Below are 21,649 nucleotides of genomic sequence, written 5' to 3' on the forward strand. Positions count from 1 at the left end.
TAGGCAGAAATCTTTCAGTAGGGATTTCCTTTTCAACTACAAAGGCAAAGCCTCATTAGGAAGAAGCCCTTTGCTCTCCTCCTTTTTTTTCCTTCTCAACTGTGATGCAAAACTGCCCCAAGGGCTGCCACCTTTGGCTGACATGAGGATGAGAATGAGCCACTGAGGACGGCTGGAAGGCACCTGAGGATCAGGTAGCTCCTGCCCCGAGATGGAGGGTAAGGGAAAGAAAGTCAGGGCAGGTCTTTTGAACCACATTTGTAACATTTATATAAAAGAAATTTCTTCACAGTGCTGTTTTAAAGGTATTTAAAGCACATCATTTCAAAGTGTCACTGGAATAATGATATACCGATTCGAAAGCAGTTATTTTAGTGAATAAAAGTTTCGTTTTAAAGGGGGGGAGAGGGTGTGACTGTAATGTAGATTTATTTGGATTTCTGAAAAATATAGCCCGCCCAGGCTATGGTAGAAAAAGCATAAACTGTTAGAACAACAACGCACAGCCCGCTGCAAAAACAAGGAAAGAATTCAGAAAGCTAGCGTGAGATCCTCTCTGACCTAAAAACACCCCTGCAGGAAGGCATCCTGGGTTCAAGTCCCAAGTTGTATACCTACTAGCTGTGTGACCTTAGGCAAATCACTGCAATTTCTCTGTGCCTCATGGTCTTCGTTTGGAAAAAAAAAAAAGGAATTTGCCCAACAAATAGTCAGTTTCTACTATATGCCGTTATTATTCCAGGCACAACTGTAAATGAAACAGACAAACATCTCTGTCCACATGGAGCTTGCTGCCTAGTAGGAGGAGATAGATAAGAACAAGTACTGTGAAATATATGTGGTGTCACATGGTGAAAAGTGGTACAGGAAAAAATAGGGCAAAGAAAGAGGAAGCAGAAAGTAGGGTTAGGAGTGGAGTCTGAAGGGAGAGACAGAAAGCCAGAAGCCGGAAGCCAAAAACCGGAAGCAGGAAGTAGACTAGGTGGGTATCTGGGGGATGCTCATGAAAGAGCCTTGGTCCAGGCAGAGAACACTGTTGGAGACAAGGCGCCAGAGCATACTATGTTCTAGAAATAACTGGAAGTTCCATGCAGCTGGAACACAGTGAGCAAGGAGAACTGAAAGATATGAAGTCAGAGAAGCAGTGGGGACCAGATTTTTTAATGACTCACCAGCCTCGGAAAGGACTTCGGCTTTCACTGAGTGAACTGAGGAGTCACTGGAGGAGAGGACAGGATGGAGTTTACATTTAAAAGGACCACTCAGTGTGCTGTTTTGAGAATAGATGCTGGAAGGGGGCGCTAGTTCTGAGGCAGTTACAACAATCCGGGCAGACAGGAGGAGAAGGTCCTTTTCCACCCCACGGATTTGCCGTGATGTAATGTGTATGAATGTGAATTTCAAGAGATTGCCTGCGTTTATGATACATTATTATTGCCAGTTTATGACCTTTATGCTAAAAACATGCTAGCGGGAAAAAATACAGCCAACAAATGCAGTTGCATATGAGCTCACAGACAATGATAAACACACTTTTCAGCTTTTCAGAGAGTTGACACCAAACTGGTGTCTGATTTAGATCCTACTTAGTGGCTCAAGGAAACAGATGAGTGAGACATGTTAAAGCAAACTAAATATGGCCTGAGGACTCCGTACTTCTATATTTGGATCCTTGTGGACGAACTGTAACCCAGCTTAACAGTCAGACAAGATTGAAAAGCTAACTTAGAAGTATGTGCCTGTAACAATAGCTGAGTTTTGGCCAATCCCAGTGGCCACAGTTCAACCACTCATAGACTGGTAAGTGTTTAAACTGTGTTCAAATAACACAAATGCCAACCTGTAACTAACCCAGCTGTTTTTGTACCTCACTGCCAATTTCTATGTGTCACTTCCTTATTTATTTATATTTTTGTCTATAAATTCGCTCTGACAGTGAGGCATCCCTGGAGTCTCTGAATCTGCTGTGATTCTGGGGGCTGCCCAATTCATGAATCGTTTGTTGCTCAATTAAACTCCTTTAAATTTAATGTGGCTGAAGTTTCTCTATTAACAGACCAATGACAGGTCACATCCCAACTTCTCTGGCTTCTTTATATGACTCAGGAAACTAATGAACATTTTAAATCTGGGGGAAAAAAATAACCTGTACCTTTCCTCAACAGGACAATAACACATTTTTATATCAGCTTGTTAAACATACGTGACACATCTATATCAAGTTGTTACTCACACACACACCCTTGCTTAAATAATTGTTAAACACCTGTGGTCCAAAAAAAATAATCACAGGGCATCACTAATTTATTTGCCAGATTAAAGGTCTAAGATAGAGCTTTAATATCCAACCATTGGTGATCAAGGAAATTCCAATTAAAACAAAGAGATACAATTTTCGCCCATCAAGCTAACAAAAATATAAACATAATAACGCTTAATGTTCATGATAGACCCCAACTGATCAGAAACAGATGCTGGGCGCATGGTAGGTACTTCCCCAGTGTAGACAGCCACTCAACCAGGTATCCACCTCTGGAGTCCCTGGAAGGAGGGCCAGGGGCTGGGGACAGAGCACCTGGGACTCGGGGATGCAGCCCTCTCGGCACTTTAATAACTGGTATGGCCATCCTGGCTTGAACATCAGCTCTGCCTCACTGTAGCCCCAGTAATCTCTCCAAATTACAGACTTCATCGTGTCGTTCACCTGAAAAGCCTTCAATAGAGTCTCAAAACCTGTGAGATAATGCCTGAATTATTTAGCAAGGAGCGCCCCTTTGTTTTCTAGCCCCCCCCCCCCCATCTCCTTTTCCAGCCTCACGTTCACCTGTCCTCAACGCATATCCTGGGACCCAGCCATCCCGAGAGATTTTTCAGCTTCACAAACCCACCTTGTTCCTATATCCTTAAGCCTTTAGATGTGGTGCAAATGTCTTCTTCCCTCCTTGCCTGCTCAAGGAATTTCTACTTATCGTTCCAAGACTCAAAACAGCCACTTGTACCTGTTTAGCCTCCCCTGGCTTCTCTCCCCTGGGCTACCCCCTCTTCATGCCTAGACATATTTCAAGGACAGCATTTATGCAGAATGGTCATTACACATGCTGCTTCCCACTCTAGATGGGGGACTCCTTGGGAGCAGGGACAGATGCTTTCTCGGGACTATGTCCACAGATTCTGAAACTCCGGCTGACCAGGGCAGAGTCCCAGAAAATCTTCAAAGATTCGACAGTTGACGTGCTTTGCTACAAACACTGCAGAGCTGGACCTAGCACCTGCCTTCCTAAGGAAAGAAGGATGTTTCTACCCGATCAAATTAGGTACCACCTGCATATTCACCCTGTTGGTACCCAGGCTCTAAGATAAGAGCACAGGTTTCCTGCAGCATAAATATCCACTGAACGGGTGAATGAAGCCATTAATAACCTTTTGACTGTGTGCTGGAGTCAGTACTGTGCTGAGAAGAATATTTTCAAAAGAAAAGAAAATCATCTTTTTGAGTGAGTTGGGATAGAATCTTTGGATATAAATTCATTCTTAGGGGACTTGCTCTTAATGAAACTCAGGGTGAATGAGGCGGATGTGCTTATTCCCTGGACCTTCCTGAAAGTACAGTGCAATCCCACAAATACAGCCTGCACGCAGCAGGAATGAAGGGTGAACCTGTGTCTGTAGGTGTTGGGAGGACACACACACACAGACACACAGGAAAGGGAAACTGAATTGGTTAACTGCAACTTGGGTAAAGTAAATAATGAGGCCTCAGTGCATGTTCACTGGCATGGTTTATGGTTTCTCTTGTGACACAAGAGGGCAACTTTCTGGAGGTGGCCACCAGAACACCAGCTTCCGCCTTTAAGGCTGGGCACAGAGTCTCCGACCCACCCACACAGATTGGGGCAGCTCCAAGCTCCCAGATTCGGCAAGGACTCCCATGCTGAGAAAGCTCTCCAGGTTATTTTCAAAAATGGCCTGGGGCCTAAATTACACCTAGGGGGATGCCAACCCCCTGGAAAGCCCCCTGAAGCTGACCATACGTGGCTTATTCTGCATTCCTTGTTGCTGCTGCATATCTGAATTCATTAAGTTTGACTTCATAATCTGAAGAGATTCAAAGATCTGAGCTGGTCTCTTGCCTCTCAGTATGGTATGTGGCTTCTAGGCCAAATTCTATCACTTCCAGGTCTCCCCAAGCCCTCTGTCTCCAAAAGCCTGTCACATGTGCTCACCTCCTTCTTCCAAGTCCCCTAAATGTCCAGAAAGCTCTATCTCCATTTCCTATGAGACACACTGCAGCTTATCTCTGTTTCACCATCTGGAGCCTAATTCCCATGAGGGCAAAGACCATGAGGAGCATAGCCTTCAGCTTTGTGGCCTGAGAAAAGTTACTGACCACTCTGTGTTTTGGCTTCTCCTTTGGCAAAATGAGAATATTACCAGTTCTACATAATGTTGTGGTGAGAATTAAATGAAATCATACAAAGCTGCTGAAACCTGGCACTTAGGAACAGTAGAATAATTGCTAAACTTCCTTGGTTCTATTGAGCTTAACACAAAGCCCCATACATCACAGGGACTCCCATTTGGGTGACTATTCTCTGTCTTAAACAGCATTTCAGCCCTGACTTGAACTGCTTATAAAATGGTGGGGGGGGGGGGGCAATGCAAGAAATCTGAATATTAATGGAAAATTTTGCCCATTCTGTCTGTGTCTCACCTCAAGATATTTTTTATAACAATGTGGATTCCCTAACGAGACTTCTTAAAAGTTGATGCTCTTCAAAAACAGTTACATCCTCTCATATCCCAACAACAAAACTACTTCTGTAAAAGTTGATTATGTGAATTGGGTGATTCATGCCATACCCAAATAAATCAGAGTCTAGCGACCAGTGTGGGGAAAAGCACTCCACACATAGCACCTGTTTCAAAACTTATCCACAAACCCAGCTACTAAAACAATGTGTGCTGTAACCCTAAGATGAGTTTTACTTAGCAGCTGCTGGAATCACCTGCTGCGACTCTAAGACTAGTTTTACTTACCACAGTCACTCACCAGTCGGAGCTTGCCAGCTCCCAAAACCTTCTATCGTGCCAATGAGCTTTCTTTCAAAACAATACATAACACTTCTCTTACTGATAAAACTCCAATATTGTTTGGCTGTGTCCCCACCCACATCTCATCTTTAATTCCCACGTGTTGTGGGAGGGTCCCCCGGGGGAGGTAATTGAATCATGGGAGCAGGTCTTTCATGTGCTATTCTCATGATAGTGAGTAAGTCTCAGTAGATCTGATGGTTTTTTGGTTTTGTTTTTTTTTTTTTATACTTTAAGTTTTAGGGTAGATGTGCACAACGTGCAGGTTTGTTACATATGTATACATGTGCCATATTGGTGTGCTGCACCCATTAACTTGTCATTTACATTAGGTGTATCTCCTAATGCTATCCCTCCCCCCTCCCCCCACCCCACAACAGTCCCCGGCGTGTGTTGTTCCCCTTCCTGTGTCCATGTGTTCTCATTGTTCAATTCCCACCTATGAGTGAGAACATGTGGTGTTTGGTTTTTTGTCCTTGTGATGGTTTGCTGAGAATGATGGTTTCCAGCTTCATCCATGTCCCTATAAAGGACATGAACTCATCATTTTTTATGGCTGCATAGTATTCCACGGTGTATATGTGCCACATTTTCTTAATCCAGTCTATCATTGATGGACATTTGGGTTGGTTCCAAGTCTTTGCTATTGGGAATAGTATCTGCTGGTTTTATAAAGGGCAGTTTCCCTGCACAAACCCTCTTCCTTTGTCTGCCACCCTGTGAGATATGCCTTTTACCTTCCACCACGATTGTGAGGCCTTTCCAGCCACGTGCAACTGTGAGTACATTAAACTTTCTTCTGTAAATTGCTCAGTCTCGGGTATGTCTTTATCAGCAGCATGAAAACTAACTAATACAAACTCCCAACCTTCTCTTTCTTCTTCAGGCATACCCAAGACCACTCCGTCTGTGTGTATGCCCCAAATTGCAATTCTGTGATTCCCAAATAAAACATTTCACTTACAGATTCATCTCTCTCTCTCTCTCTCTCTCATACGTATTTCACATATATTTGAGGCAGGGTCTTGCTTTGTTGCCTCAGGCTGGAGTGCAGTGGCACAATCACAGCTCAATGCAGCCTTGAACTCCTGGACTCAAGCAATTCTTCTGCCTCAACCTGCCAAGTAATTGAAACTACACATGTGCCATCACACTCAGCTAATTTTATTTTATTTTTTAATTTTTAGTTTATAGAGACATGGTCTCACTATGTTGCCCAGGCTGGTCATGAACTCCTGGCCTCAAGAAATCCTCTTGGCTTGGCCTCCCAAAGTGCTGGGATTACAGGTGTAAGCCACCATGCCTGGACAATCTCTATATTTTATTTTGATTTCAGCATACTTGGTGTCAGAAGTGGGGTCTGAAGCAGACTCACCTTGGAGAGATCAACAACAGGCCCTGGAACTATGGCTTGTGGTACCCACGTTCAGGCCCCTTGGACCCGCTGTTTCCTTCCTTCCTTCCTTCCTTCCTTCCTTCCTTCCTTCCTTCCTTCCTTCCTTCCTCCCTCTCCCTTCCCTTCCCTTCCCTTCCCTTCCCTTCCCTCCCCTCCCCTCCCCTCCCCTCCCCTTCCTTTCCCTTCCCTTCCCTGCCTTCCTTGCCTTCCCTTCCCTCCCTTCCCTCCCTTCCCTCCCTTTCTCTCTTTCTCTCTTCCTTTCTTCCTTTCTTTCTTTCTTCTGTCACCCAGGCTGGAGTGCAGTGGCCTAATCTCGGCTCACTGCAATCTCCGCCCCCTGGATTCAAGTGATTCTTCTGCCTCAGACTCCCGAGTAGCTGGGACTACAGGTGGGCACCACCATGCCCAGCTAGTTTTTGTATTTTTAGTAGAGGTGGGGTTTCACCATATTGGCCAGGCTGATCTCGAACTCCTGACTTCGTGATTCACCCACCTGAGCCTCCCAAAGTGCTGGGAATACAGGTGTGAGCCACCATGCCTGGCCGTGCCCCCCTGTTTCTGTAGGTTGCCTCTTTTACCGCCTGTTGAGTCTCTCTTGGATTAAACTCTCTTTTTATTTTATTTTGCTGAGCTTGATTTTATTTGAGAATTGGTTATGAGAGGACTTTCCCTCTTCTGGTTATGAGATCTCCTGTTTAAAAAGGGTTTTTTCCCCTCCTGGTTACAGGGACTTTTCCCCACTGGAGAAGAGTTATCATCTTTCTTGGTAAGTATGTACTTTATACTCCAATTCATTTGCACACTTAGAATTTAATTTGGCTTTTGTGTATTTGGCATTAAACCGAATCACCTAGATAAATTTATTTACAAATAGGCTCTCAAAGTTCAAAGGCATGCCAATATAGCTCCCAGCTCTGGGACCCTAGCTGGTAACATATACAGACATTGTGGAGATCATTCAAAGAGTCTGTTTTTCTGAAAAGTAAACTAAAAAAAAAAAAAATCACACCTATAAAATCATACAGTCCAAATAGGACACATATCTCAATCGGTATCTCAAGGCTCCAAAACACATTCAGGACTCAAAGACTGTCTCTGAGCTAGCTGAGACTTTCCCGTCCAAAGCCTTTCCCTTCCCTTCCTACACCTCCTCCTCTTTATCTTTCTCTAAGCTAAGCTCTCTGCAAAACTCCTCAGCTATTCTGTCATACTGACTATTTAAGTAAAGACACTTGGAAACCAGAAGATAACAAAGAAAATCATTTTGACCTTTGCGGTATTTATTAAAAGCAAAAGATCAAATTCCCATGTAAAAGACACTTCCTCTGTACTAAAAGGAAAGGCAAACTCTTATCTTTTAGGAAAAGGGATTGAGACCAAGAGAATACTGCACAGACCTTGTTAGAGTAACTCTTAACTTTTTGAGCCTCTTCACATAATTCAGTCACATTTTCAGAGTTAACAATTCTTTTTCAATCCAGTGTGTTGGTCACTGACTCAAACTGCTTTACCCAAAACGTGCTTCACAGCCTCCATAAGATGACATATTATGGCAAATAAAAAACACAAACCACCTTCCAAACTATAGCTTTTTACAGTTTTACAGTTTCTACTTAATTTCAAGTTGAAAATGCTATCTTCTTCATTTAAAATGATAATTTCATTTCTCGAAATAGAATTTTCCTCTTCCAGCTTTTCAGATTCATATCTCCAGTGTTAGGTATTCAGCTTTTTACACATCTCACTACATGTGATTTACAGGTCATGCATTGTTACTTTCTGTGCTTCTTCCGTCTCTCTTTTTTTTTTTTTTTTTTTTTTTTTTTTTTGGAGGTGGGGATGGAGGCTCTCTCTGTCGCCCAGACTGGAGTGCAGTGGTGCAATCTTGGCTCACTGCAACCTCCACCGCCCGTATTCAAGTGATTCTTGTGCCTCAGCCTCCCAAGTAGCTGGAATTAGAGGCACCCACCATCACATCCTGCTAATTTTTGTATTTTTAGTAGAGACAGGTTTTGCCCTGTTGGCCAGGCTGGTCTCAAACTCCTGACCTCAGGTGATCCACCTGCCTCAGCCTCAGCAAAGTGCTGGGATTATAGGCGTGAGCCACCATGTCCAGCCTATATTTAACTTTTTATGAAACTGCCCAACTCTTTTCCAAAGTAGCTGCACTTGGACCTCCATGAATGTCTGATTTAGTGCCAGCAATCTCTAAGCCGCCTCTCCCCGCTGTGTCTGTCGCCTCCTGCACAATCCTAACAAGGCTCACTTTACCCCCACTTCCCACGTGTCAATTTAGAGACTCCCAGGTCAACAGCACGTGAAGAACAGGAATCACCACAAGCCATGCTGAGGCTATCTCCCAGGAGGAAATGGCTCATTAGAAATCATTAGAGCAATAAAATATCTATGCAGCTGTTCCTGCAAAGTGCATGAACACAAATGGAGGTATTTTCAATTGTACAACAAAGATTTAACACTCCCTAGAACTATGTGGATCTTCCAGCGATGAAAGGAAGATCTTAAATAAACTCCCAGTGCCAACAGTCTTAAAGCGGATGCCAGCTCTGGCTTCACTCCATTACAGCAATTTGAATGGCGGTAACTATGGGATTCAGGATGACAATGCCTGCGGCTTTCATAATCATAAGCAATAGGAAATTACTCCACAATTCCTGGAGGCAAAGGGATACTGATTTTTAGTCAGTTTTGTAATAGTTTGTCAACTCAATAGTTTCTCAAATGGTCTTTTTTTTTTTTTTTTTTTTTTGAGACAGAGTCTCACTCTGTCACCCAGGCTGGAGTGCAGTGGCATGATCTTAGCTCACAGCAACTCCGCCTCCCGGGCTCAAGCAATTCTCCTGCCTCAGCCTCCCAAGTAGCTGGGATTACAGGCGGCTGCCACCATACCCTGCTAATTTTTGTATTTTTAATAGAGACGAGGTTTCACCATGTTGGCCAGAATGGTCTCGAACTCCTGACCTCAAGTGATTCACCTGCCCCGGCCTCCCAAAGTGCTGGGATTACAGGTGTGAGCCACCGCGCCCAGCCTCAAATGTAATTTGTAATAGTTTCTCAAATGTAAAACTTTGCCTCAAGGTCTTAGGGCTATCCATAGATTCATAAGGAGTAGACAAAACTCCTGTGCACTACACCGGCTATGCACTCTCCCTGTTCTAAAACTTCTTATCCTCCTCTAACCCTACCCCAGGCCTTCCTGCCTATGTGAGTAATAAACCTTTCTGTGATCCCACTAAAGAACCACTGTCAGGAGCTTCGGCAGTAGAAGCTAACCTTGGGAGGAAGCCTTCTCCATGTCACGGTGGCATTGCTACAAAAGCCATTATAAAAGGCATGGAGTTGTGTCTTCTTGTGGTTTTGGTTTGCATTTCCCTAATGATTAATGGTGTAGAACATTTTGTCACATGCTTATTAGCCATGTATCTATCTTCTTTGCTGAAGATAGGTCTTCACATCTGCCCATTTTTAAACTGGGGTTGTCTTCTTGTTAATTGAGTTGCAAGAGTTCATTACATATTCTGGATACAAGTCTTTTATTGGATGTATGATATACAAATATCTTCTCTTGGTGGATGGCTTATCTTTTTATATCCTTAATGGTGTCTGTTGAAGCACAAAGTTTTTTTTTAATTTAGGAAAAATATAATTTATCAAATTTTTCTTCTATTGATTATGCTTTTGTTGCCACATCTAAGAACTCTACCTGATCCAAGGTTCTAAAATTTTTCTTGTATGTTTTCTTTTGGACATTTTATGTCTGTAGCTTTTGTCTATGATCCATGTGGAAACCATTCTTCTGTGTATGGTGTAAGGTAAGCATCTAAACTTTATTTATTTATTTATTTATTTATTTATTTATTTATTTATTTGAGATGGAGTTTCGCTCTTATTTCCCAGGCTGGAGTGCAATGGCACGAGCTCAGCTGATTGCAACCTCCGCCTCCCAGGTACAAGCGATTCTCCTGTCTCAGCCTCCCAAGTAGCTCGGATTACAGGCATGCGCCACCATGCCTGGCTAATTTTTTTGTATTTAGTAGAGACGGGGTTTCACCATGTTAGGCTGGTCGTGAACTCCTGACCTCTGGTGATCCACCTGCCTCAGCCTCCCAAAGTGCTGGGATTACAGGCGTGCACCACCACACCCAGCCCCTGGATCTAAACTTGTCTTTTTGCTTATAGAGATCCCATTGTGCCAGCACCATTTGTTGAAAACTATCCTCGCTCTACCATCTGGAAGTCCCACCTCTAAATTTGTTAATTAATTTAATTAAGTTTCATTTGAAAGAATTTGTCAAACTCAGTGAAATTACATTTATTAAAAAGACTTATCTGAAAGTTCCACATTGAAATTGGCCCTAAACACAAGCTCTAATTTTTATTGTTTTTATAGTAAAGATGATATAAAACAATCTTTTTTTTTTTTTTGAGATAGAGTCTTGCTCTGTCACCCAGGCTGGAGTGCAGTGGCGTGATCTGGGCTCACTGCAACCTTCACCTCCCAGGTTCAAGCGATTCTCCTGCCTCAGCCTCCCAGGTAGCTGGGATTACAGGTGCCTGCCACCACACCTGGCTGACTTTTGTATTTTTAGTAGAGATGGGGTTTCCTCATGTTGGCCAGGCTGGTTTCAAACTCCTGACCTTGTGATCCACCTGCCTTGGCCTCCTGAAGTGCTGCGATTACAGGTCTGGGCCACTGCACCCGTCCAAAACAGTCTTTTAAAATGTTATAATACGTGTCTCATTCTGGCAAAACACTCTTAAGGAAAATGGAAGAAACCTTATACAGTGGGCAATGTTTGGTAAATGCAATATTTTCCAGGTTGTTAGAGCTTTTTCCAAGAAACCAGTCCAAGAAAGCAATATTACTACTCACATATGTGAGTAGTGATACACTACAAAATCAAAAAATTTATGTGAACACTTTTTAGCTTAGAATATGCCATTTTTCTTCAAAAGGATTGTCTAGCAGCAGCCCAGCATAAACCTGAGTAATACTAATTTCTGCCTTGGAGATGCATTTTTTTAAATCATTATTTTTCTAAAGTTACATTTCTATACAAAGTTTCCATTGATCTGTAGCTTTTCAAAGAGTGTTCAAAATCCTACAGAAGCGTGTGCTAGCATTGAGTGAAGAGATATGTGATCATTAATCTCCAAATTGTTTATTTGAAAAAATTCTCCGAAGTACGAATATCATAAGACTTCATACCAGCTTATTATTCAAATTCTTTGTTAATATACAGTCTGCCTTTAAGAAATAATTATAGATATGGGTTTTCAACTCTGCAGGTTTAAATCATCCTCTTCCAATTAGAAAATTTTATATGCTCACACATAAGCACACAACTATAAACTCAGGCTATTTTGTCACGTAAATCTCACTGTCTGTCTATCGTGTAATACAGCATGGTAAAGTGCACCTCCAAAAACCTAGACAAGGCAACAAAACTCAAATCCCAAAAAGCTGCTGTTCTAGATTATAATTAGGGTACAGTGGTGAAAAAGATAGACAAGGCTGTGACCTCCCAGAACTACAATCTATTGCATGTATAGTATTCCCTAGATATAGGAAGCATAAATACTTTGATATGCCCAAAGTGAACATGGTGTGTTGGATGGACTCCCAGCTCAAAAACACAAAAATATGCCCACAACTTAATGTGCAAACAGTAAAGCAACATTGGCAAATGTAAATATGTAGGATATAGGTGTCCTCCTGAAATAGCAAAGTACCAACAATATTATAAAATACATATTATAGACTTAGAAGATACCTGGCAAACACCAGGTTTTGGAATCACACATTTATTTTATAGAGTTAGGAAATAAGGGGATATAATCTCAAAAAAACAATAAGTGGAATCCAAATACAGCTTGTAAAGACAGCATTCCAACAGAGGTTCCAGCAACCAGTGAGAGACTTTAATCATTTGCAAAATTAATCGTCTCTTTACAACCTCAGTTTCTTGGAATGCTGCATTTAAAAATTATGCAGTAGAGAATTTTGATGTATTTTACAATAACAACAATAACTAGCAAGATAACAAAAATTGTTTTACAATAACTGCAAAAGCACAGGTTGTGCCCTATAAAATTATCTTTAGAAATAATTATGCTCATGGATATGAATGTTCCCGAGAATTAATGACTGATTATCTACAGCATGTACAAATCATTCTTGGTACTTGGTGAAAAATCATAATAAATTTGTTTAAATCTGAGGATGTAGAAAAGATGGGCTTAGCTGCCCTGGACAAGCTAAACTCCTAAGTGTATATAGATAAATATACTACAGCAATGACCATCTTCTTAATGGCAAAGGAAGCTATAAAACAAGGCATGGGGGAAAAAAGAGCACCTTTCTCATGTTTATCAAAACACCAGTGGCTCTTTAAAGGGCTTCTCTTTTTGCCTCGCAAATGAGAGATTACAGAACCCTCGCACCCTTAGATCACAGAACAGCTGAAGACTACTGACTCTAAAAGGAATCGCTGCACCTTGCAGAAGAGGAGATATATTTCTTTCCTTTTCTTCCTTTCATATCCCTTCTGCTGTAACCAAGCCTCTGGTCTCATTATTTCCAGCGTTAGCACCTAATAGGCCAAAATGTCTGTGTTTCTCTACAACCACCCCTCCAAAGATATCCTTCCTGCCCCCACTGGGCAGTCAGGTTTTTTTTCTTCTTTCACATTTATGCTAATGCCTGTTGCCTTAAAGGAAATGTCTAATAAGGAGACACTGAATTAATACACAAGACCAGACAACTCTACCCCACTAAGGAAGTCTTGATTTTTGTTGCAGGGAAACCACCTTTGCTTTGACATACGTGTGTAAACGGTATTGTCTGCCGAATGTTGCCTCTTAAGTCATAAAAAGAAATATCCCAGCGTCTTTGTTAAGAGAAGTGCTGTCAAGTAAGTAGTAGAGTTATATGAGTGAGACAGAAAATAAAATTCCACCTCCAACAACCTCTGAAATGGGAGGTGGGTCATTCAGACACCATTTCTTCATGAACTGCTGCCCTGTTCCTCTACAGAGGAAAGGCAATAGCGGGGCATTTCCATGTGTCTTTCAAGCTCTCCATGTGAAAAGATACCCATAGAAGCTCAAGGGTGACTGCAGCCCATACTCTGTGGCCCTCTACCTGGGTCAGCTGCCCCGGACAATTGCACCTGATAGCTTTTCCACAGCACAGCAGCCAGAGAGGTGACAGAGAAGGAAAGCACTGAAAAATGTCAACCTGGGAAGCAAATGTGAAACCCATTTCCAAACAGGGAAGGCAAGGAGAAAAGCAAGTCACATCCGAACAGAGATGGGGGAAAACCCTTCTGAGTCTTAAAAGAGAAGGATTGCAATTAAGCTGGAATTAGGAAGTAGAAAAAGAAGCAGAATGCAAGATTTAAAGCCTGTTTCAAAGCCTTTCAGAAACCAGACTCAAGGCAACTTTAAAGCATTGTGAATTTTTTAAATCAGAACACATATTAGTATGATTACTTCAAAAAGCAAAGACACAACAGTGAAAAAGCTTTTATTGTTCTCGGAAGTAAAATCCAATAGCCTTCACCTATTTGGAGCATGGGGTGGAGAGGAAAGGGGTAAAAGGGTAAAAATCAAGTGTTCTAGAGTTAGGTTTAGTTTTCTTTTTTCAAGCTCTAGTTCACACTCATCTTGAATTTTCTGAAGCCTGTAGTTATGATCCCATTGTGAACATATACAACAAAAAATGTCAAATAAAACATTATTACAACTTTCAATATAAGACAGCAGAAAGTAAACAGTGCCTGATTTTCTGTCTTCCAGACTATTTACATTCTTACGAACAGACACAAGTCTACACAAAATGACAAGCGCACATTTCGGTGGCAACAGATCAGCTGCTTCAGAAATTTATTTGGCTTGGGGAAGAGATATTATTAACAAGAGCAAATATGGAACCACTCTGAGGAATTACCAGCAGCGGATGTAAATTTTCACCTCAGAAACAGACCAGGTCCAGGGAGAAAAAACTAGACAGGGTTTGATTCTCCTCCCACCATCTGCCTTTCTTTTCCAAAGAATAGAGAGCCTGCCCCAACTGGAAAATCAGGTAGCTTCTCCCACACAGGAAGGGATCTGCTGCCTGAGGCAGAAAGGGCTGCTTGGGTGCCTCTGTCTCCAGTGCCCCTTCATTTCTCTCTTCCTACATCCTCTTGAGATTACATATTGATTACATTATATTCTATTGTATTGTATTACATAATACAGAAACACTGAAAGAATGAAAGGAAACGGGAAAGGGAGCCAATCGGCGTTTGCACCCTGAGGACAGGAAGAGGGTGGTGGAGACTGGGACAGCACGGTAGACCCAGCCCTCCCAGGGTTTTAGATGACATTTGTCCCGTACCATTCTTGGCAGCAGCGGCAGGTCAGGGTGACCAGGATCACCTAGGAATACATGTACTTCTGACAGTCATGAAACCAAGGCACGAGAGCAAGAGAGAGCTTTGGGGTCTGGTATCCAAAAATTCAAATTAGTAAATTTCATGTTATGTGTATTTTATCACAATTAAAAAAAAAAAACTCAAGCTTTAAACATTCAGAGATTTGTTTAATGGGTATATGGCTCTGGTATCCATAATGCTGTAAAAAGGGAAATCTTTTAGTCCCTGAGGTGGACAGCAAGAAGTCCTAAGTCCTCCAATCTGATAAGCACAGTGGGACAGAGGACTCCTCACTTGAGGACATCTAGTTTGAAAACAAACAAAAAAAATCACAAAACTTATGAAAATATTCTATAATGTAAAATGCAGAGAAAAATCCTACTTTTGAAAAACAGTTAACTACAAGAAACAGGAAATCTTTAGAAAACATTCCCTTCGTGGACTCAATGAAATATAAGAAAACACAAAATAACAAATGGAAAGTGAGATGTAAAAGGCTAGTTAAATGCTTTCTGAGATGTAAACTGATACAGTAAGGTTCAGGCTGAGAGAAGAAAATAATTGTAAAGAATAAAAATGTAACCAATTTACTGTTTTTGATAGAGCACAACAGAGAAGTGACACTTCGGAAAAGTAATTCAGTAACATGGAAGACAAATTTGAGAAGCCATCCCAGAAAGCAGAGGAAAAAGACAAAGCCAAAATCTGAAAGAGAAAGTTATTAACCTGGGGAGGGGATGGTGAAGAAAAGGCAGAATAAGAACTATGTGAGACAGAAAACAAAGATTCACTTCACAAAATAGAGGAAAAATGTCTACAAAGCTTTAAGAATAAAAAGAAAAAAAGGACTGGGTGCGGTGGCTCACGCTTGTAATCCTAGCACTTTCGGAGGCTGCATCGGGTGAATCACCTGAGATCAGGAGTTCAAGACTAGCCTGGTCTCTACCAAAAATACAAAAAAAAAAAAAAATTAGCCGAGCATGGTGGCAGATGCTGCCAGTAATCCCAGCTACTTGGGAGGCTGAGGCAGGAGAATTGCTAGAATCCTGGGGGCGGAGGTTGCAGTGAGCCATGATAGCGCCATTACCGACTGTGTCTCAAAAAAAAAAAAAAAAGAATAGAGAAAAAAGAATAAAGCTGTGATCTGTGATCGAATAATAGAATATATGTATGAAAAATAAGAATTGTGGCTGGGAGCAGTGGCCCATGCCTGTAATGCCAGCACTTACGGAGGCCGAGGGGGGCAGATCACGAGGTCAGGAGTTGGAGACCAGCTTGGCCAACATAGTGAAATCCCATCTCTACTAAAAATATAAAAATTAGCTAGGTGCAGTGGTGTGGGCCTGTAATCCCAGCTACTGAGGAGGCTGAGGCAGGAGAATTACTTGAACCCAGGAGGCAGAGGTTGCAGTGAGCTGAGATTGTGCCACTGCACTCCAGCCTGGGCAACGAGAGCAAAATTCCGTCTCAAAAGAAAAAAACAAAAAGAATTGTGTCCTTAAAAGAAAATAAAAGCTTTCATGAACCAGTAAAAGAAAAAAAGTGCCCTCAAATATCTAAAGTTTCATGACTATAATCCATATGCCAATACTAAAAATATTAGACTTACGCAAATAAATACTAAGCTTATGACCAAGAAGGAAATAAAGAACAAAGAACTGAAGAAATGATAAATTCCAAGCAATGAAAAGATAATCTAAATAGTACTAGGTTGTTAAGCAATAACTCAATTCAAATCAAAAAATAATTTTCATAGGAAAAAGTGTATAATAAAATAATAATTACTAACTAAAAAGCCCACCCCTTTGCCACATGACCCCAAAAACTATATAGATTAATTTAACTAATATTAAAATTTAAAAAAACTTTTTTTTGAGACAGAGTCTTGCTCTGTCATCCAGGCTAGATTGCAGTGGAGCGATCTCGGCTCACTGCAGTCTCCACCTCCCATGTTCAAGTGATTCTCATGCCTCAACCTCCTGAGTAGCTGGGATTACAGACACCTGCCACCACATCTGGCTAATTTTTGTATTTTTAGTAGAGACAAGAGTTTCACCATGTTGGCCGGGCTGGTCTCAAACTTCTGACCTCAAGTGATCTACCTGCCTTGGCCTCCCAAAGTGCTGGGATTATAGGTGTGAGCCACTGTGCCTGGCCTAGTTTGAGGATTTCTAATTAGCTTTAGCAATTAGCAAGTAGAGGCCAAAGTCCTTCTGCAGAGAAAGGACCACAGGAAAGGGAGAGAAAGGCCATTAAGATAAATAGCAGGCGAACCTCTATAGGAAAACAGAGACATGAAGGTGAGGTCCCCCGTCTCTGGTAAACTCATGGTTCAGTCATCCCAGATGGGCCAATGAAACAGACACAAACTAACCAGGACATTCAAAGAATAACAGCAGCTGCTGTCCAGGACATCACGGCCAGCCACACAATCCCAAATCATCACCACAGATGTTTAAAGCCAAAGTGGACAGCTGCCATCAAAAGGTGCCAAATCATAGCCAAGACATGGATGTTCCCATGGAACTCCAAATTAGCTAGACAAGCTTGTGTGGGCCATTTCATTAATCTCCCAGTAATTCAACCCCTCATTTCTAATGATTGGATATTTGGGTACTCACTTATGGCATAATGGCAGAGTTTGTTTTTTGGGTTTTTTTTTTTTTTTGAGATGGAGTCTCGCTCTGTCGCCCAGGCTGGAGTGCAGTGGCGCAATCTTGGCTCACTCCAAGCTCTGCCTCCTGGGTTCACTCCATTCTCCCACCTCAGCCTCCCTAGTAGCTGGGACTACAGGTGCCTGCCACCATGCCAGGCTAATTTTTTGTATTTTTTTTTTTTTTTTTAGTAGAGACGGGGTTTCACCATTCACGGGATGGTCTCGATCTCCTGACCTTGTGATCTGCCCGCCTCGGCCTCCCAAAGTGCTGGGATTACAGGCGTGAGCCACCGCACCTGGACAGCAGGGTCTTACTGAGATTCTTTCATAATCAAAATGAAATTAATATTATCTAAGAAAATAATATTTTAGAATAAAATATTCAAAGTCTTCACCTAAATGACTCTAAAGATAAATAAAAAGTTCTATAATGTAATTATAAATAGTTTAGAATGTATTTTTAAACGTCTAAGCATTATATATAGAAACTGAAGAAATGAGTCTAAAGCTGCATTCAATGGAAAATTCATAGTATTAAATATTTTTGTTACAAAAAAAGAGGAAAAATAATATAAATCAAGTATTCATTTCAAGATATTAAGTTGAAAAAATAGAATATTTTAAAAGATAAAAGTACCACAAAAGAAACAGAACATGGAAATATATATAAATTGAGAAATAAATCCAAGAGCTGGTTATTTAAAGAACAAGAAAGCCAATGAAAAACTTTGACAAAGCTTATTAGCAAGAGAAAGGATCTGTTGTAATGGGGTGATATTTTGAAAACTACTAGTTTATTTTTCTCTTTTGTCTTTCTGAGTATATGACCTTACCCTAGCCCACTTGAAACATCTTTGCAGGGAGGAAGAAGAGATTAAGACTTTTTCCTGAAAGAATGCAAAAAGAGAAGATAAGGTAATAATCCACTTTAGACAAGTAAAATAGAATTTTCTGCAGCCTCAAGAGAATATATTCCAAATTCTTTTCATTCTCCCACTTTAGCACATTAACCATCTTACCTGGAAGACACAACTCCTTGAATTTTCCCAATCCTTTTCCTCTAGTCCCCACAATTTATCATTAAGGCTTGAGTTTGAGTTAGACCTGGAGGTTTGCATCAGGGCGAATAGAATATGAAACAGAGGGAAACCTGCAAATTTCTGGAACTGAGTCAGTAGGAGCAGAAGAGAAAAAAAGAAAGAGGAAAGTTTTGGCTCAGAGAGGGAGAAAGATGGGGGCAGTAAAAAGCTAGTGACAAGAGTAATAACAAGGACAAAAAAGCTTTGCTTCCTCCTCCAATTAGGATTTTGAAATAGATCACTTCTTGGGCAGTCCTCCATCCTGAGATAACTAAGAGTAGGGTCACATCTACTTGGTGGAGCAAGTAGAGGGAGGCCGTGATATTTAGTTTTCTGAACCAATTCTGGTACTTATATGTTTAGATGAGGCCCAGAAATAGGTGAGAGGCTGGCTGTGGAGCTAGCTAGCAACAGCTGAGTGAGTAGCATCATAGCAAATGTCACAGAGAGACAACCCAAGATAGGACCAAAAGAGAAACTTTGCTAGATCCCTGAAAGGTAACATCAGTAGGATCTCAGGTGAGGCCAAGACTAGCCAGGAGCACCAGCAGGTGCAACACCTGAGGGAAAAGAAAGCCACAGGCTGCAGATCTTATCATTGGCTCTCAACAGGGTGCCTGGCCACGAGATGGAAAAGAATCGACATTACCCTGTAGATTAGATGGAAAAGATACCATGATCATGAGCTCCAACTCTTGACTGCTGCATCACCCAAGGTCCCCTCCCTAATACACTTGGATGTCATCTTTTTCTTTTTTTCTTTTGAGACAGAGCCTTGGCCTGCCACCCAGGCTGGAGTGCAGTGTCATGATCTTGGCTCACTGCAACCGCCCCTTCGTGGGTTCAAGCAATTCTTGCCTCTCAGCCTCCTGAGTAGCTGGGACTACAGGTGCACACCCTCACACCCAGCTAATTTTTGTATCCTTTAGTAGAGACAGGGTTTCATCATGTTGGTCAGGCTAGTCTTGAATTCCTAACTTCAAGTGATCCACCCGCGTCTGCCTCCCAAAGTGCTGGGATTACAGGTGAGAGCCTCCGTGCTTGGCCTACTTGGATGGCATCTTAAAGTGAGATGAGATGGTAGGAGCAATCCGAGAGCCTGGGTATTTTTCTTCAGAAAGAACAAATATTGTCAGAAAGAGTCTCTTCAATTGTCACCTCTAAGCTTTTGCCTGGATTGAATATTTGAACACGCACACACACATAAACACACACACACACCATCTTTCCCAGCACCTATGGCAGGCAACACAGTGGGAGATTAAACGTGTAGGATTCTGGATTCTCCTGGCCTGGGTTTCACTCCGGGCTCCACAATGTGTTAAGTCTGTGACTGTGGACAATTTACTTAATCTTTTTGCCTCGATTTGCCCCTCTATAAAAATTAGGATAACAATAGTTTCTCTCAGTATTTCTTAAGGATTCAGTGAATTAAATGTAAAGTGCTTATTCCCAACAGCAAAGTCATGGAATCAATCTAAGTGTCCCTCAACAGAGGACTGGATAAAGAAAATGTGGCATATATATACCACATACTACAACTCAGCCATAAAAAAGAAGAATTTAATGTCTTGTGCAGCAACAGGGATGGAACTGGAGGCCATTCTCTTACATGAAATAACTCAGAAACAGAAAGTCAAATACCACATGTTCTCATAAATAGGAGCTAAATAATGTGTACATATAGACATAGATTGTGGAATAATAAACACTGGAGACATAGAAAGGTGGGAGAGTGAGAGTAAGCAGAGAGCTGAGAAATTATCCATTGGATACAATGAGTACACCCTATTTGGGTGATGGTTGCACTAAAATGCTGACGTCACCACAAGGCAATATATCCATGTAACAAAAATGCACTTTACCCCCTAAACCTATTTTGAATAATTTTTAAATTAAAAATGTCAGGTGCTTAGATCAGTGTCTGGCCCATAAGAAGAGTTCATTAAGTGTTGGATCTCCTTATTCCTACCAGCATCATTGCCATGAGGCTCATGTGGGAAGATCAGACCAGCTCCAGAAAAATGAAGAAATTACAATTTCTCTATACAACCAAGTAGTATGGTGGATTAAAACTTGCACCCCTGCTCCATAAGTAACCAAAATCATAAACGATAAAGGGGACATAAAATAAAACATAAAGAGGCTTTTACAAACACAGAAGAATGGTATAAATTTTAAAAAGCTTAATAAAATGGGCCATATTCAGAATTATGAGTTACTTATATTAGCCCAAGAAGTAGGCGAAGTAGAAAAGAAGTGTCAAAAGAAAGTGAAAAATTCATCAAAGAATTACCTCTAAAAACGACCTGAGATCAAACCATTTAATGAGTACATTCTTTCAAACTTTTCCAAAGGGTTAACCCTCGAATAGGTAATAGCCACAGGACTTGGGAAAAGATGGAATGATTCTCAGTTCATCAAGAAAGCTAGGCTACCTATAGTACACCAACCTGAATAGAATAAAACTATAGACACTATTTTTCTCAAAAGCTTTTGTTACTCCAGGAGGTCCTAGTGCCTCTAATATGCTGTGAAATTCCAATGAGGGGGTGGCAGGCAGTGGTATTCCTCACTTCAGGGTTTATGCAGCCACTTCCAGACCCTTCTTAGAGCCGTGCTAGAGCTTCCTGGAGTCATACCATCAGAAGATTAAGGTGGATCCAAGAGCCAAGAACATACAGAAGCATACGCAGAAGAAAAGGGATTTGCAAGAGATAAAAAGAAGAAAAGACACTATACAAGATTGCAATCATAATAGCAAGGCTACGGCAGGAAGCAGTACATTCTGCTTGTGAAAATGTAAACTGATTCAACCCTTCGAGGAAGCAACTGACAATGTGACTTAGAATCTAAAGAGTACATACTCTTTGACTTAATAATCTCAACTCCTATCCGTCCATCTTGGGTAATTAATTTGAAATGAAGATAAAGATTTACATACAAGGATGCACTTCATAGAATTACTGATGGCAGACAAAATAAAACA

General features: G+C 41.4%; 1 protein-coding gene across 1 annotated transcript in view; it reads right to left on the reverse strand.

Moving 5' to 3' along the window:
- The window catches only part of ST8SIA6 (ST8 alpha-N-acetyl-neuraminide alpha-2,8-sialyltransferase 6), a 123,628-nt gene that overhangs the window by 100,331 nt on the left and 1,648 nt on the right, over window positions 1-21,649 (reverse strand). The gene's annotated exons all lie outside the window — the stretch shown is intronic.

This window comes from Symphalangus syndactylus, chromosome 10, assembly GCF_028878055.3.
Source record: "Symphalangus syndactylus isolate Jambi chromosome 10, NHGRI_mSymSyn1-v2.1_pri, whole genome shotgun sequence".
Classification (NCBI taxonomy): Eukaryota; Metazoa; Chordata; class Mammalia; order Primates; family Hylobatidae; genus Symphalangus; species Symphalangus syndactylus.